Source organism: Canis lupus, chromosome 5 (assembly GCF_003254725.2).
Source record: "Canis lupus dingo isolate Sandy chromosome 5, ASM325472v2, whole genome shotgun sequence".
Taxonomy (NCBI): domain Eukaryota; kingdom Metazoa; phylum Chordata; class Mammalia; order Carnivora; family Canidae; genus Canis; species Canis lupus.
Window position 1 is genome coordinate 22,580,945 of NC_064247.1, and position 13,735 is coordinate 22,594,679.

At 39.1% G+C, this 13,735-nt stretch overlaps 1 protein-coding gene across 8 annotated transcripts in view; it reads left to right on the forward strand.

Annotated features, from left to right (window-relative positions):
- Nucleotides 1-186: 186 nt before the first annotated feature.
- The window catches only part of RDX (radixin), an 87,698-nt gene continuing 74,149 nt past the window's right edge, over nt 187-13,735 (forward strand). The window contains exons 1-2 of one of the 8 annotated variants that reach the window (XM_049109980.1): nt 187-370; nt 9,202-9,347. The gene's annotated coding sequence lies outside the window, so the exon portion shown is untranslated. Of the gene's footprint in view, nt 371-899; nt 1,127-1,201; nt 1,685-4,169; nt 4,241-9,201; nt 9,348-13,735 lie in introns of those variants that run through there. The other 7 variants (XM_049109979.1, XM_049109977.1, XM_025465603.3 and 4 more) reach the window with 7 other exon arrangements.

The window sequence follows — 13,735 nt, forward strand, 5'->3', positions numbered from 1 at the left end:
AGGGGAGGGGAGGGGAGGGGAGCGGAGGGGGCGGGGCGGCCCTCACGGCGCGGCGGCGGCGGCCCTCACGGCGGCGGCCCTCACGGCGGCGGCGGCGGCGGCGGCGGCGGCGGCGTGGGCGCTCAGGCCGCGGCGCGAGGCCGGCCGGCCGGCAGGGGGAGGCGGGGGGCGCGGGGCAGCCCCGCCTTTCCCCCGAGGAGCCGCCGGGCGGCCATATTGCGGAGCTGTCTGCGGCGGTGGCGGCGCCTCTCGTCTCCGGCGGCCCAGCGTCCCCCCACAGCCTCTCCCCGCCGGCCGCGGCCGCACGCCCGTCGCCGCCGCGCAGCGCCCCGGCCGCGCTCGGGGCGGGAAGCAGCCGCCTGTTCGCAGGGTAAGCCGCGGGCGCCCTCCCTTCCCCGCTGCCTCTCCCCGGCGGCGCCAAGTTGCGGCGGCCCGCGCTGCCCGGGGCCGCGCCGCGAGGGCCTGGCGCGCCTCTCGGTTGGCGCCGCGCGGGCCAGGCCGCCCTCCGGGGCCGGCGGCGGCGGCGCGCCCCGGAGCAGCCGCCGCGCGTGTGTGGCCGGGGTGGGCCCCGCACCCCCAGCCCCGCCGCCTGGGCGCGGCCCGGCCCGGCCCGGCCCTCGGGCGCCCTCAGCACCCGGCAGCGCGGGCAGAATTGCGTCTCGCGGGTAGGGGCGGGGGCGCGTTAGACCCCCCGGGCCGCAGACTGAAAGGAGGGGCGTGGAATTACTAGACAGCGCGCGTCCGCCCGAGAGCCGACCGCGACGGCGCGGTACGGGGTCCGGGGCGCGGAGCCGCCCCCACCCCCACCCCCGCCCCCGCCCCCGCGAGCAGGCCCGCTCGACCTGCCGCCGCCCCCGCCCGCGCCCCCGCCCCCGGGCGGCCCCGTGGGCTCGCCGCCTCCGACCCCGCCCGGGGCGACCACCTTACCGCCCCCCCCGCTCCGGGGAAGCCCCGGCAACTTCGCTTCCGGGCTGACTCTGCGAGAGGGGCGCTGCGTGCCTGGAGTTGTAGCGCGGCGCGCCGCCTCCGACCCAGGTACGGCGGGGCTCTCGCCCTCCCCACATGTTGGCTGCGGGCTTATTTCTCCCCGCCGAGGAGTGCTGATGAATGAGGTGGGAGATGTGAGGTCAGTTTCGCCAGACGTCGATTTAAAAATAGAGTTGAGAATTCGTAGAGGACGTTTTCATCAGTCCCGTGGCACCAAGGCTATTTGATGCAAGTGTAAACGTCTACGATAATAAGGGTTTATTTGATAAAGGAACCGTTGGACGTCCACATTGCAATCTATTGTTTACAGAGCATACATTTTTTTTTTTTTTTTGGAGCGCTAAATACTCTTTTATATTTCAGATGGAGCTCTGAAGGAACAATTGCCCCGTTCACTTGTCTCCGTGGATAAATAATGGCCTAATCCATTTGCCAAAACAACATTATTAGATTTGAGAGGAGATTAATATCCAGGGTCGCACTTTTTTTTTTTTTTTTAATGTTCAGAATTCCATTGCTTTCACCAGTGCGCTTTATCTCTCAGAGACTAATATGACAAAAATGTGACGAACGACAAGAGGTAGTACACTCCTTTTGAAGTTAATGGTATGCTGTAAAAAGGGTTGTACTTTTCTTTGCGTGATCACTTTTTTATGATGGAACTCAGCAAGCAGTTACTATACTAAGGAATGAATAGGTATGCATTGGAATTCTTTAGTTTTATTTAAGTGAAGCAAAATTTGATCATCGCATTTAGAAATGTTGAATTCTTGCTGTTGTGGATTATACATTGTTTTGTTCACTCCTGTTTCCCTACACATGTAAGAGTGTGTAGGAGAGACTCAAATATTTGTGGGAAAAAAATATAATTAATTCCGATGTGGGTAAAGTATGTTGAATCTGTCCTTTGTTTTAGACATTGTCTTGGCTTAACTGGAACTTAAAGTGATTATTGTTTTTCCTGTGGTAGTAAGAAATGACAGACTGCTCCTCTCCTTTGTGTCTCAGGGAGAGAACAGGGGTTGTTTCTTGTTTATGGCTTTTCCATTGCCAACAGCAGAATTTGATTTTATTATTCATTTTTATCTTTTGCAGGTTGTTGAAGTGCAAGTCTTTATATATTTTTATTTTTTTTTCTGTCTTTTAATATAATCTGTGCATAGTCTAATTAGAGTTTGAAATGTGGAATGATGGTGGGAGTCTTGTTTTTTCATCCATTTTTAACTTAATGCATTTTAACTTACGCCATTTAAAAATGGCAAATTTTAACCGATATTTCTCATAGACCAAGGCCTAAAAAAGTGTGTCCTGTGAGGATAGTAAAGACCGAGTTGTGCCAGGGGAACATACTTGATAGGGTAAAGCTAATATAATTTTATGCTAGTTCTGTGAATATAGGAACTCAAGGAAATCACTTTTTCTTGGGTGGCTTTGGCCTCCAGCAGACCAAAGCTAGTGGATGCTTCTTTACTCTGATGCTACCCCTGGGACTGGACTCAGTGGGACTGGATTGAATTGGAGTTATTATTGACTCCCCTACTAGGAGGTTATTTTAAGCCTCATAGTGTTGTTGCTGATGGCTAAAGTTCTCTGGGACCTTCCCTTATTTTTGCAGGTAGTGTACGCTCACCTCTTTGGTGATAGAAGTGGTTAGTTGGACCCCAGAGAGTTTCTTAGTTTCTAGTCTCTTTCACAGAATCCTGCCTTTCCTATTCATTTTTGTTCTTGCTATCTTTCTTAGTATTAATTTGTATTGAGCATATGTTTCAAACCATTTTTAAAGACTATAAAAGTAATACATTTTATGACGAACTAAAAAGAATCTAGAGAGATGTAAAGGGAAAATAAAGTCCTCTTCACTCCCCAGAACCCCCCTCTCAATCTCTTTCACTCTCATGTTTTTCATAGTTGATTGCTCTTAGTACTTCCTTCTTGTGTATAGAAAAATACCAGTACTTACACAAGAATAAGCATATACTTTTCATCTCATGTTTGCTTTTAAAGTCTATAAAAATATGGTTATTTTGTAACATACATTGAAAGAGTATTACTGTGTTAAACATTAATGTTTCTCAAATTTTTATCAGTTGAATGAAATCACACAATGTGATTTCCTATACTCTCAAAAGTGTGTTTATGTGCTTGTGCAAATTTTTTTGCTTAATGATTGAAGGTAAAGTTCACTTTTTATTTTCTCCCTAGAGCGTGGCATATAATTTTTAGTGAAAAAATGGTATCCTTTAAAAATATGTCTTTGCATTGGAAATTGTTTGAAAAGGAAATATAGTCCATATGATTTGCTTCTTTCCTCATTCCATTTAATACTGAACTCTAGCTTCAGCTTCCTGGAAAAGAGCAGTTCAGTCAGGTACTAGGTGAAGAGAATTTTTTTTTCTTTGAATAAGCAGTATGTATAGAAATGCTTGCATATTTACTAATTTAAAATTCTTAGTTTTATTTAATGATGTTATAAATTTGCAATGCATGTGTTTTGTTTTGTTTTTTCTATTGTAATATACATTAGTTACCCTATAACAGTAGAATTCTAAATTGCATTTTGCAGAAGTTATGTATACAAACAAGGTAATGACCCTTTTTTGTGTTTTGCTTTTACGTCAAGCAATCTAATGTAGATGAGTAGGAATGGTCAAGATATACTGGGTTATTTTTCTGCCTAACTTACATACATTTGAAATAAACCATTTTTGAGTTTTAGTCAACTTGATTTGCCTGAGAAAGATACTTTTTGCAGTTAGCTACTTAGAGGACAGGTCGACAAACTAGTTGGCAGGCCAAATTTGGCCTGCTTTCCTGATTTTGTAAATGAAGTTTTATTGGAGCACAGAAATCCCATTTGTTTACATACTGTATATGGCTGCTTTTGTGAGTTGTAATGTCAGAGGTCGTGTATTTTGCAAAACCTAAAGTATTCACTCTCTGGCCCTTTATGGAAAAAAGTTTGCCAACCACTGATACAGAGGCAAAAACATCTTGTTGAAAGAATGTCTTAGCTATGGTATCAAAGAGGGAGGTAGTGCATTGTTTTGTCTTTTCCCCCATGATTATAGAATTTATAAAGTTACAAATTTCAGTATCAGTAATTAGAACCGATAGTTTTTTCTGAGTTGTGGGTAGTCTCTGTGGGCTTTCAGGACCTTAAATGTTTCTTTTATTTGTGGAAAGTCGAAGGAAAAGAAGATTGGCTGTGGTGAAACTGTGAAGTGAACTATCTTTTTTCAAGGACTTCTATCACGTAAGATACTTTGGACACAATAATAGAAAATTATCACCCTGGCTTAAATAATGAGGAAATTTATAATCTTACATAATAAAGTCCAGAGGCTCAAGAATAGCTTGGTAATGACATGAAGGACTCCTCTTTACAGTTCTCTGCCCTGTGGTCTTCCCCATCAGCTTAATAGTAAGACTGTTTTCCTCTTGTTACAATCTGGCTGCAACAGGACTAGCATGCCATCCACATAACAGTATCCAAAGGAATGAGAAGGACTGTCTCCTTTCCAAAAGCCCCTCAGCAGATGTCTTCTTAGTCTCACAGGCTGGGGTTGGGATGCATTCCATACCTAACTAGTCACTGGTGAGGGTGATGGAATTGGCCTTTCTTATGATTCTGCCCCCACCAGATTGTTTTCCTTATTCCCAGTAGGTTGTATTCCGACCCAAAGTCATATCCAAGATTGATCTGTCATACATAATCTGGCATGAATATGAGTTCATACCTTCATGGGTACTAAATTTACTTAAATTACAAAATGAAAAGCATTGATTCCTGCTAAAATACTTCTCAGGCAGGGGTTGACAAACTGGCCCATGAACCAATTGCAGCCTATTCCCTGGTTTTATAAATAAAGTTTTGTTTTAAAGATTTTTTTTTTTTTTTTAAAGATTTTATTTATTTATTCATGAGAGAGAGAGTGAGAGCAAGAGCGAGAGAGAGCAAGAGAGAGAGAGAGAGGCAGAGACACAGGCAGAGGGAGGAGCAGGCTCCATGCAGGGAGCCCGATGTGGGACTCGATCCCGGGACTCCAGGATCATGCCCTGGGCTGAAGGCAGGAGCCAAACTGCTGAGCCACCCAGGGATCCCCTATAAATAAAGTTTTATTTGAACACATAGCACATTTGTTTACATATTATCTGTGGCTGCTTTCATGCTACAACAGAATCACAATGGAGACCATATAGCCTTGTAGAACCTAAGGCATTTATTAATCTGGCCCTTTAGGGAAAAAGTTTGCTGACTTTAAGATAACATACATACATTTATACTTCTGTACTGTATACTCTTTGTATTTGATGAGTAAGGTGTGACTGAGAAAGTCACACTAATGTGGAATATAGATGTGCTGTATTGTATACTATAAAGTTTGTTAACTATTTAAAATGTCTTGTATGTAGAAACAGGAGTTAATATTCAGTACAGCAGTGTTCTAAGCAGAGTCTTCTGTGATGTGAGTTCTGAGTATGTTTCCTGCTTTATTTTTTTTAATCTATTGTTTCTGTACGTTAACTAATAACCTTTCAATAAATTAACAGAGTAGGTGTTGTTTATAACCAAAAATCCTGGCTAGTGTGTGGAATGATACGGGCACAGGAGTGCAACAGAGAGACCCTTGATAAAAGGGGGGAATGGGTATATAGGATATTTCAGCCATGCTTAATTGAACCTGGAACCATTTGGCTTTTACTGAGTGTGTGGGATGGATTAAACTTTGCTAGCAGAAAAAAACAAAACAAAACCCCAAAAAACTTCACTAGCTATTATCAGGACTTCTATTTATTTAAGCCATTTGTAGACTCTAGACTTGGAGAAACTTATAAAATCTTAGTTTGGTATCAAGCAAAGTTGGCATATATACCTGAAGAGCTCATTACTTTCATCTAATCAACAACCGACATAATAATTATAGTTACTATTAAAAGTGTCAAATTATCTGGCCTTTAATTTGATTGTCAAATTAAATGAGATTATTAAAAGAGTCTTGAATAGAGATGATAGAGGCCTGAACTTGGGAAACCTAGTTAGGAGGATTTTCTTCTTCCCCATATTCATGTTTGCTTTCTCCTGTAGTGTCTTGCTTGGTCATTTTATAACGTAAATGAGAGGAAAATATTGCCCTTGACGATAATCAACAGAAAAAGTCAAATGAATATTACATGTAAACTTAATTCATCAACAAAATAAACAACAAGCTTCTGATGCCCTACTGTTGAGCCAGGCAGCATTCCAGTTTCTAAAAGGGAGATTTGAATATCTTGAAAATTAGAAGCTTAATGATAGAACTGCCCTATAGCCTTATTGACTGCATGAGAGAGTATTATCCAATTTAAGAGATATTTAAGAAAGATAATTATTTTATTTTGAAAATAAGCTACTATAGTGTCCTGTGTTTCAAAACCTATAAAACATAGAATTATTTGCAAGAATTCAGGTCATTTTAGTACTTTGCTTCTTTCCTGCTGCAAAAGTAACTTACATGAATCTGATTTTATATTTTTAAACACTATATTAGTTTTTGGTGGTTTCATAAGTGTAAAAAGTTGAACTGGATTTAGCATTCTTAGCTTTTAGCATTTTAAATTAATCATTGCAAATGGTAATGTATTATTTGTTTCTCTACTCATGTTGGAAACAATATAGATATGTTTCCTTTAAATTTACAGATTTCTTTAACAAGAGAATCTGAATTCAATGTAAAATTTTGTTTTTAATATTGCAGTTCTGCTTTATATTTAAGTGCTCGAATTTTGCTTTACATTTTCAGTAGCATGTACAAATTGCTCAAAATGTTGAGTATTTCATTTCCTTCAAAATATCCTTGTACAAAAATCACTTTCTACATAAGCAAGTACTTAATACCTTATTTGGAACTGCATATCAGCCTTACAGGAAATCCATTTACAGAGGTGATTATACCAGTACTTTTTTTTTCCCCCCCAAGTAGTCTCCGCACTGGGTGTGGGCTTGAACTCACAACCCTGAGATCAAGACCTGAGCTGAGATCAAAAGTCAGATGCTTAACCAACTGAGCCACCCAGGCTCCCTGGGATTACACTGGGATTAAATGTGCACTTATAATATCTTTTGAGGTAGTCTTTTGACCTGAAGGTGATGGAAGAATGAATGTTAGTTTCTTCTTGATGGAAAGCTCTGGCAGTTTTTGAGATGAGCTTGCCTAGAATGATGTCAGAAAAGAAGTGGAATAGGGAAGTGAGAAGAGCCCCAAGACTAGGGTTTAAAAGAAACTTTGACTTGTTAATTAGCATTATTACTTTTTGGGCAAGTCACTTATCTGAATCTTAAATTCCTTATCAAAAGAATGAGGGATTGTGATACCTATCTTGGGCAGAGGGCAGAGGGTAGTTATAAAGATTAGGTAAATAGAGGTAAAGTGGCTGAAGAGTAAGTATTTTCAGGTACTTTCTTCATTCACTACCCTTGTCCTTGTTGTGGCCTTATTTCTTTATTTGCAAAAAGGAGCTGAAATATTTTGTCCTCTTTGCTTCACTTGGGGAGTGACATGGCATTATGTAGCTAAAGGTGCATTAATACTGCTATTAAATTCAATGTTAACACTGAGCTAAAAACACAATAAACATAGTTCTCTGTATAGTAGAAGTTTTAAGCCTGTGGGTCTGTGAACTTGGATAGGGAAAAAGATGCATCTTTTTTTTTACACATTTTCTTTCATTATTAATGTTGCCAACTGGTAAGATTAAGCAGTAGCAGAGACTGTTTCCAATAGAAATTGCAGATATTTTCATAATCTGTTACTATTACAGAAATAAACTCATCATTACTTACAAGTTTAATCATTAGATCCACTGGTAAATATTGTTACTTAAAGATTAATTAAAAAGTGCAGACACTACTATGTCATGAATTTGTGCTTTTTACATTTTGATAATTGCATTCCAATATTATTGGGTTTTTAATGCAATGTTAATGTATTTTATTTTGTGCATTTAAAAATGCTTTTCTAGGAAAGGCTTCAAGGCTTCACCAGAGGGGCTCATCCAGGGGTAAAATGATTAAGAACTTTTTTATTGTAGATATTGTTATTGTGTTGGTTTGACTGCCAGGGTTACCTTATTAATTCAGTTTATACTTCTCTTTGTTACACTGCTTCCAAATCCCCCAGTAAATTGGCAGGGGAATTCTTTTGTAACTTTTTGATCTGTGGAGAAACCACAGTTGGTTCAAAGATTGCTTCTGTGTTTCAAAAGGCAGAAAAAAAAATTATAATCAGGGGTTGGGAGAAAAGGATATCTTAAGAGTAAAAGTAGGCATTGTGGTATAAATTATTGAAGCTTCGGTGTTGGCCCAGTATGGACTAGACTTAACACCTGTTTTACCACCTGGCAGGTGGGAAGAATCTTGTGCCACTGACTTAGTAGAGCTCAACGTTTTAAGTACGAAGTTGCTTTTCCATGGGTAGAAGTAGAGAGGAGTTTGTTTTAGGGCCACCCTCAGTTAAAGGACAAAAAAGAGAATATTTTATATAAATGCTTTGTCTGTGAACGTAGTATTTAGAGTATGTAACCATACAGTTAATTTTCTGGAAATAGGAAATGTGTTTGCTGGCAGCATCTTTTTAAAACTACTTTTTGAGTATGTCGCTGCCATGATTGCACTTCATTGCTTCTGGAGGAGTCAGTATGGCAAAGAGGTAGGGTAAGACCACTTTAAGAGATTTAGGAAGAGTAGAGAGGAGGGAGTAAATTCTTTCTCAGTGATTATGTATTATGCCAGTAGATGAGAGGAAAGTTGATTTTTATTATATATCTCTGATTATATAATGGTTAGGTGATTATATATAATTTTTTTTTTTTGGAGAAGAAAGAAAGGAAGCCACTGAAAGACTGATTTCAAGATGAATCAGTTAGAGATGAAAACCCAGGACATGTATCTTGGTATCTTAGCTTTATAGGTGACATTCTATTAAATTGTCCATTCTGGTACTAACAAATGTTTCAGGAAAAAACATCCTAATGCAATCATGGAAGGACTAGAAATATATTACTGAGGTTAAATAATAATATCATGATATAAATATTTTTCAATAATAACTAAATTGGGTAAAAACACTGCTGCATCCTAAAAATAATTTAAGATGGGATTCTTATATATGTCATATTATAAAATCTTATAAACTGAGATGTAACTGATGAATGGGAATATGTTATTTTATTTTTAAGATTTTATTTATTCATGAGACACAGAGAGAAAGAGAGAGACAGAGACACAGGCAGAGAGAGAAGCAGGCTCCATGCAGGGAGCCTGACGTGGGACTCGATCCCTGGTCTCCAGGATCAGGCCCTGGGCTGAAGGCAACGCTAAACCGGTGAGCCAACCCGGGCTGCCCGGGACTACGTTTTTAAAATTCTTATCTGATTTTTTAAATTAGGAACTTAACAAAAATAAGACCCTGATTAGTATTAGTGCCTAGTTCTATATATCAAGATGTAATTTGTAAAGGATACTTATGTTTTACATAGTTAAAACGAGTGGCTCCATAATCATTTATCCTAATGTAAATGTTGACACAGTTTGTCATAATACACAGAACATCTGCAATAGTCCATCATGCTGTCACATAGTTTGCATATTGTGATTTTAATCATTGGCTTTTATAATGAGTACTGCTGAGAATATCTTGCTACAGATTACTTTCGTATTTATTTCTTTGGGGTATATTCCAAAAGCAGAATTTCCGTTCAGAAAAAAGTTTGAGCTTTTGTTAATGTTGACAACTTATTTTTTTTTAATTTTTATTTATTTATGATAGTCACACACACAGAGAGAGAGGCAGAGACACAGGCAGAGGGAGAAGCAGGCTCCATGCACCGGGAGCCCGACGTGGGATTCGATCCCGGGTCTCCAGGATCGCGCCCTGGGCCACAGGCAGGCGCTAAACCGCTGCGCCACCCAGGGATCCCGACAACTTATTTTCTAGAAATATGGAGCCAATTTATGGTGCTACCAGCAGTATTTATCTGCTTATTTAGCAACATTGCTTTATCAGTACTGGCATGTATACTTAATAATTATTTTGCTAGTTTAATAAGTATATCATCAGTATTACCTTAAAGCCATTTCAATTTGTGGTTTTAATCAGTAGCACATCGTTAGTTTTGTAAAGAGTTTGTAGAGTGCCTTTTAACCGTTTACTGAGTGGGGGTCTGAGTGATATATTTATATATTATTTTTTCCATAGTAACTTTTTGTTATGACTCTTGGATATTTTTCTATTTTATTACTTTTATTTTGCTATTTATTTTGTTCTATGGGTGTAAGGATTTTAAATAAAATATGTTAATCTGTTTTCATCAACATATCTTTCCTAGTCAATCTTTTCCTCCAAAATTAGAATTTTTTAAAAAGTCTCTTTTTAAAAAAAGTTTCACCTACTTAGATTTTATTAAATGTTATGGTGAAATTATAGGTCTGACTTCAGTTTATTAGAATAATTTTATTCTTTCATTTTAAAGAATTCTTATTACAAAAACTATTTTCACTTTAGAAATTTACAGGTTCATATTAATGCACAAGGACTCCACATTTGGAGTATAGTCATAGTGGTCTTTCCACTTATACTTTTAAAAAAGAAGTGTGACAATATTGTATGTGTGGTTTTATAACCTGCCTTTTCAGCAGTTTGTGAATATTCTGCGTGTCATTTCATATTTTTCCGTGACATTCTGATAGGTCACACTGAGGTCTAACGGAGCCTCCAGGTGTACCATGGTTCATCTAATGAGATGGACACTAATGTCTCCGTGCTGCATACACTTCTGTAAATAACACTCTAGAATCTTGGTACACATTTGTTATTTGGGTAAATTTCCACAAGTGAAATTATTCAGCACTTTTTAATTAATTGATTGATTTTTAGGACTTCATTTTTTAAAGATGTATTTATTCATGGGAGACACAGAAAGAGGCAGAGATGTAGGCAGAGGGAGAAGCAGGCCCCGTGCAGGGAGCCCAATGTGGGACTCGATCCCGGGACTCTGGGATCACGCCCTGAGCCAAAGGTAGCTACTCAACCGCTGAGCCACCCAGGCGTCCCTAGTTAGCACTTTTTGAATATCAAATAGAGAAAGACAGGTGGATGTATGGTAGAGTTCTGGACTCGAGGGTAGGCATCAAAGACTGTTGGGCCAAAGATTACTGTGTGACTAAGAACAAGATATTTTCATGCAGTTGACTTTGTTTCCTCAACTATCAGGTAGCCTGACTATAAGATCACTATAATGTGACCTCGTCTTGTCTCCTTGGATTTTTTGTTAATAGAGAATTAATGTATCAAAGCATGCATCTGTGGAGTCTTCTGTAAGTACAGGGCATTGTTGTTGAGTAATAATACTGTGTTCAGCTGGTAAATAAAGAGGTAGAACCTTAATCTTCTCAGATATTTGTAATTAACTGAAATAAAACAAGGTGGTGACTAACCTGACTTCTAAGAGGGAAACACTGGTCTGAAAACATGCAGTTTAGAAGCCTCTTTTAGAAGTCTACCATATATCCTTATCCCCACTCCCTACAGTTCATGTAGATGAGTTGTTGGAGATTTTAAAAGCTTAGTTCATTTGTGTAAAACCTGGTTTTGTATGTGTTGGCATATGATAAATTTATTTTATGTTTGCAGAGCTCTCTTATTAAACCTAAAACTTGGGCAGCCCCGGTAGTGCAGCGGTTTAGTGCCGCCTGCAGCCTAGGGCGTGATCCTGGAGACCTTGGATCGAGTCCCACATCAGGCTCCCTGCATGGAGCCTGCTTCTCCCTCTGCCTGTGTCTCTGCCTCTCTTTCTCTGTCTCTCTCTGTGCGTGTCTCTCATGAATAAATAAATAAAATCTTAAAAAAAACATATTAAATAGTATAGGATTAAGTTTTTAAAACAAAGCAAATTCTTCTTTAAAAATTTTTAGAAATAAAAATATGTAAATACTGAAATGCTGAATTATTGAGGTAAAACATTAAAAACAACTGAAGAGAATTAGTGATTGGAGGAATGTTGTACAGAGAGATAAAGAGATGGAAAATATGAAAAAGTAGATACAGAGTTTAGAGAATAAAAAATGCAGTATGTATGCGGTGAGAATTGCCAAATGAAAAGAGAGAATGAGAGCAACAATGGCTAATAATTTTCCAGAATTTAAGAAAAGCATGAGTCTTCAGAATAAGGAAGCTTAACCAAAAGCTGAACAAGATAAATAAAAGCAAATCTGAAGAACACCCCAAAAAAATTCCTTGAAGGAAAGCAGAGAGAAAAGCAGATTATTTCAGAGAAATGAGTTAGATTGACAGTAGACTTCTCATCAGCAGTAACAGATGCCAGAAAAATAATGTCCTCCAAATGCTGAGGGAGTAACAGCCAATTTAGAATTTCACATGCAATTAAATTATTACTTAATGGAAAGAAGGAAGTATTCACTGGAGGAATATAACAGTTGTAAACTTACACTCACCTAATAGCATAGCCTAAAAATATAAATTGAAAACTAGTAATTTATAAGAAATTAACATCCACAATCATGCTTGGGAAAATTTAATACATTTTTTTTCTCAAATTGCTTAAGTAGACTAAAATGAGCAACAGTAGGGAAACTAAACAAAACATTTAATACTTCAACTGGCTTGATCTAAGTAAGTTATCAAATACAAAACATACATTATTGTTATTTATAGCCAGAACAGTTAGAAATGAAATTAAACTGACCAAGTACTAAACATAAGGAAGTCTGAATGAATTCTCTGGCTGTGGTATAGAAAAGTTAGAAATAAATAAGAAGGGACATGTGGGTGGCTCAATGATTGAGCTTCTGCTTTCGGCTCAGGACCTGATCCTGGAGTCCCACATCAGGCTCCGTGCATGGCGCCTGCTTCTCCTTCCTCTGCCTGTGTCTCTCCTCTCTGTGTCTGTTGTGAATAAGTAAATAAAATCTTAAAAAAAAAAAAAAAAGTAAGAAAAAGTGGGGCACCTGGGTGGCTCAATCCATTAAGGATCTGCTTTCAGCTCAGGACATGATCCCGGGGTCCTAGGATTGAGTCCTGTCTTGGACTCCATGCTCAGCAGGGAGTCTGCCTCTCCCTCTCTCTCTCCCTCTGTGATCTTTTTCTCCATAAATAAACAAACAAACAAACACACTTTGCTCCCAGACTGTAGTAACCATTCCTTTTGAAAAAGAAAAAAAAACTCAGTCATGATCAGGGATCAAAATTGGAAATGGAAACCTCTAGAGCCAATGAAAAAACTGCATATGAAAACCTGTATGTGAAACCACTAAAAGTAATACTTAGAAAAATGGTGTTGTTATTTAAAATTTAATTTTATTTAAATTTAGTTAATTAACATATATAGTATTAGTTTCAGAGGTTGAGTTTAGTGATTCATCAGTTGCATTTAACACCTAGTGCTCTTCATTCTCTTGTTTCCTTGTTGCCCATCACCCAGTTATCCTGTCACCCCACCTACCTCCTCTCCAGCAACCCTTAGTTTGTTTCCTGTAGTTAAGAATCTCTTATGGTTTGTCCCCTCCCAATTCATCTTTTTTTATTTTTCCCTCCTTTCTCCTATGATCTTCTGTTTTGTTTCTTAAATTCCACATGAGTGAAATCATTGTCTTTCTCTGATTGACTTATTTTGCTTAGAAAAATGGTATGATTTTGAATAGAAGTCCAGACATTAAAAAAAAAAAAATCCCCAGAAAAGGAGATTTATATTTGTG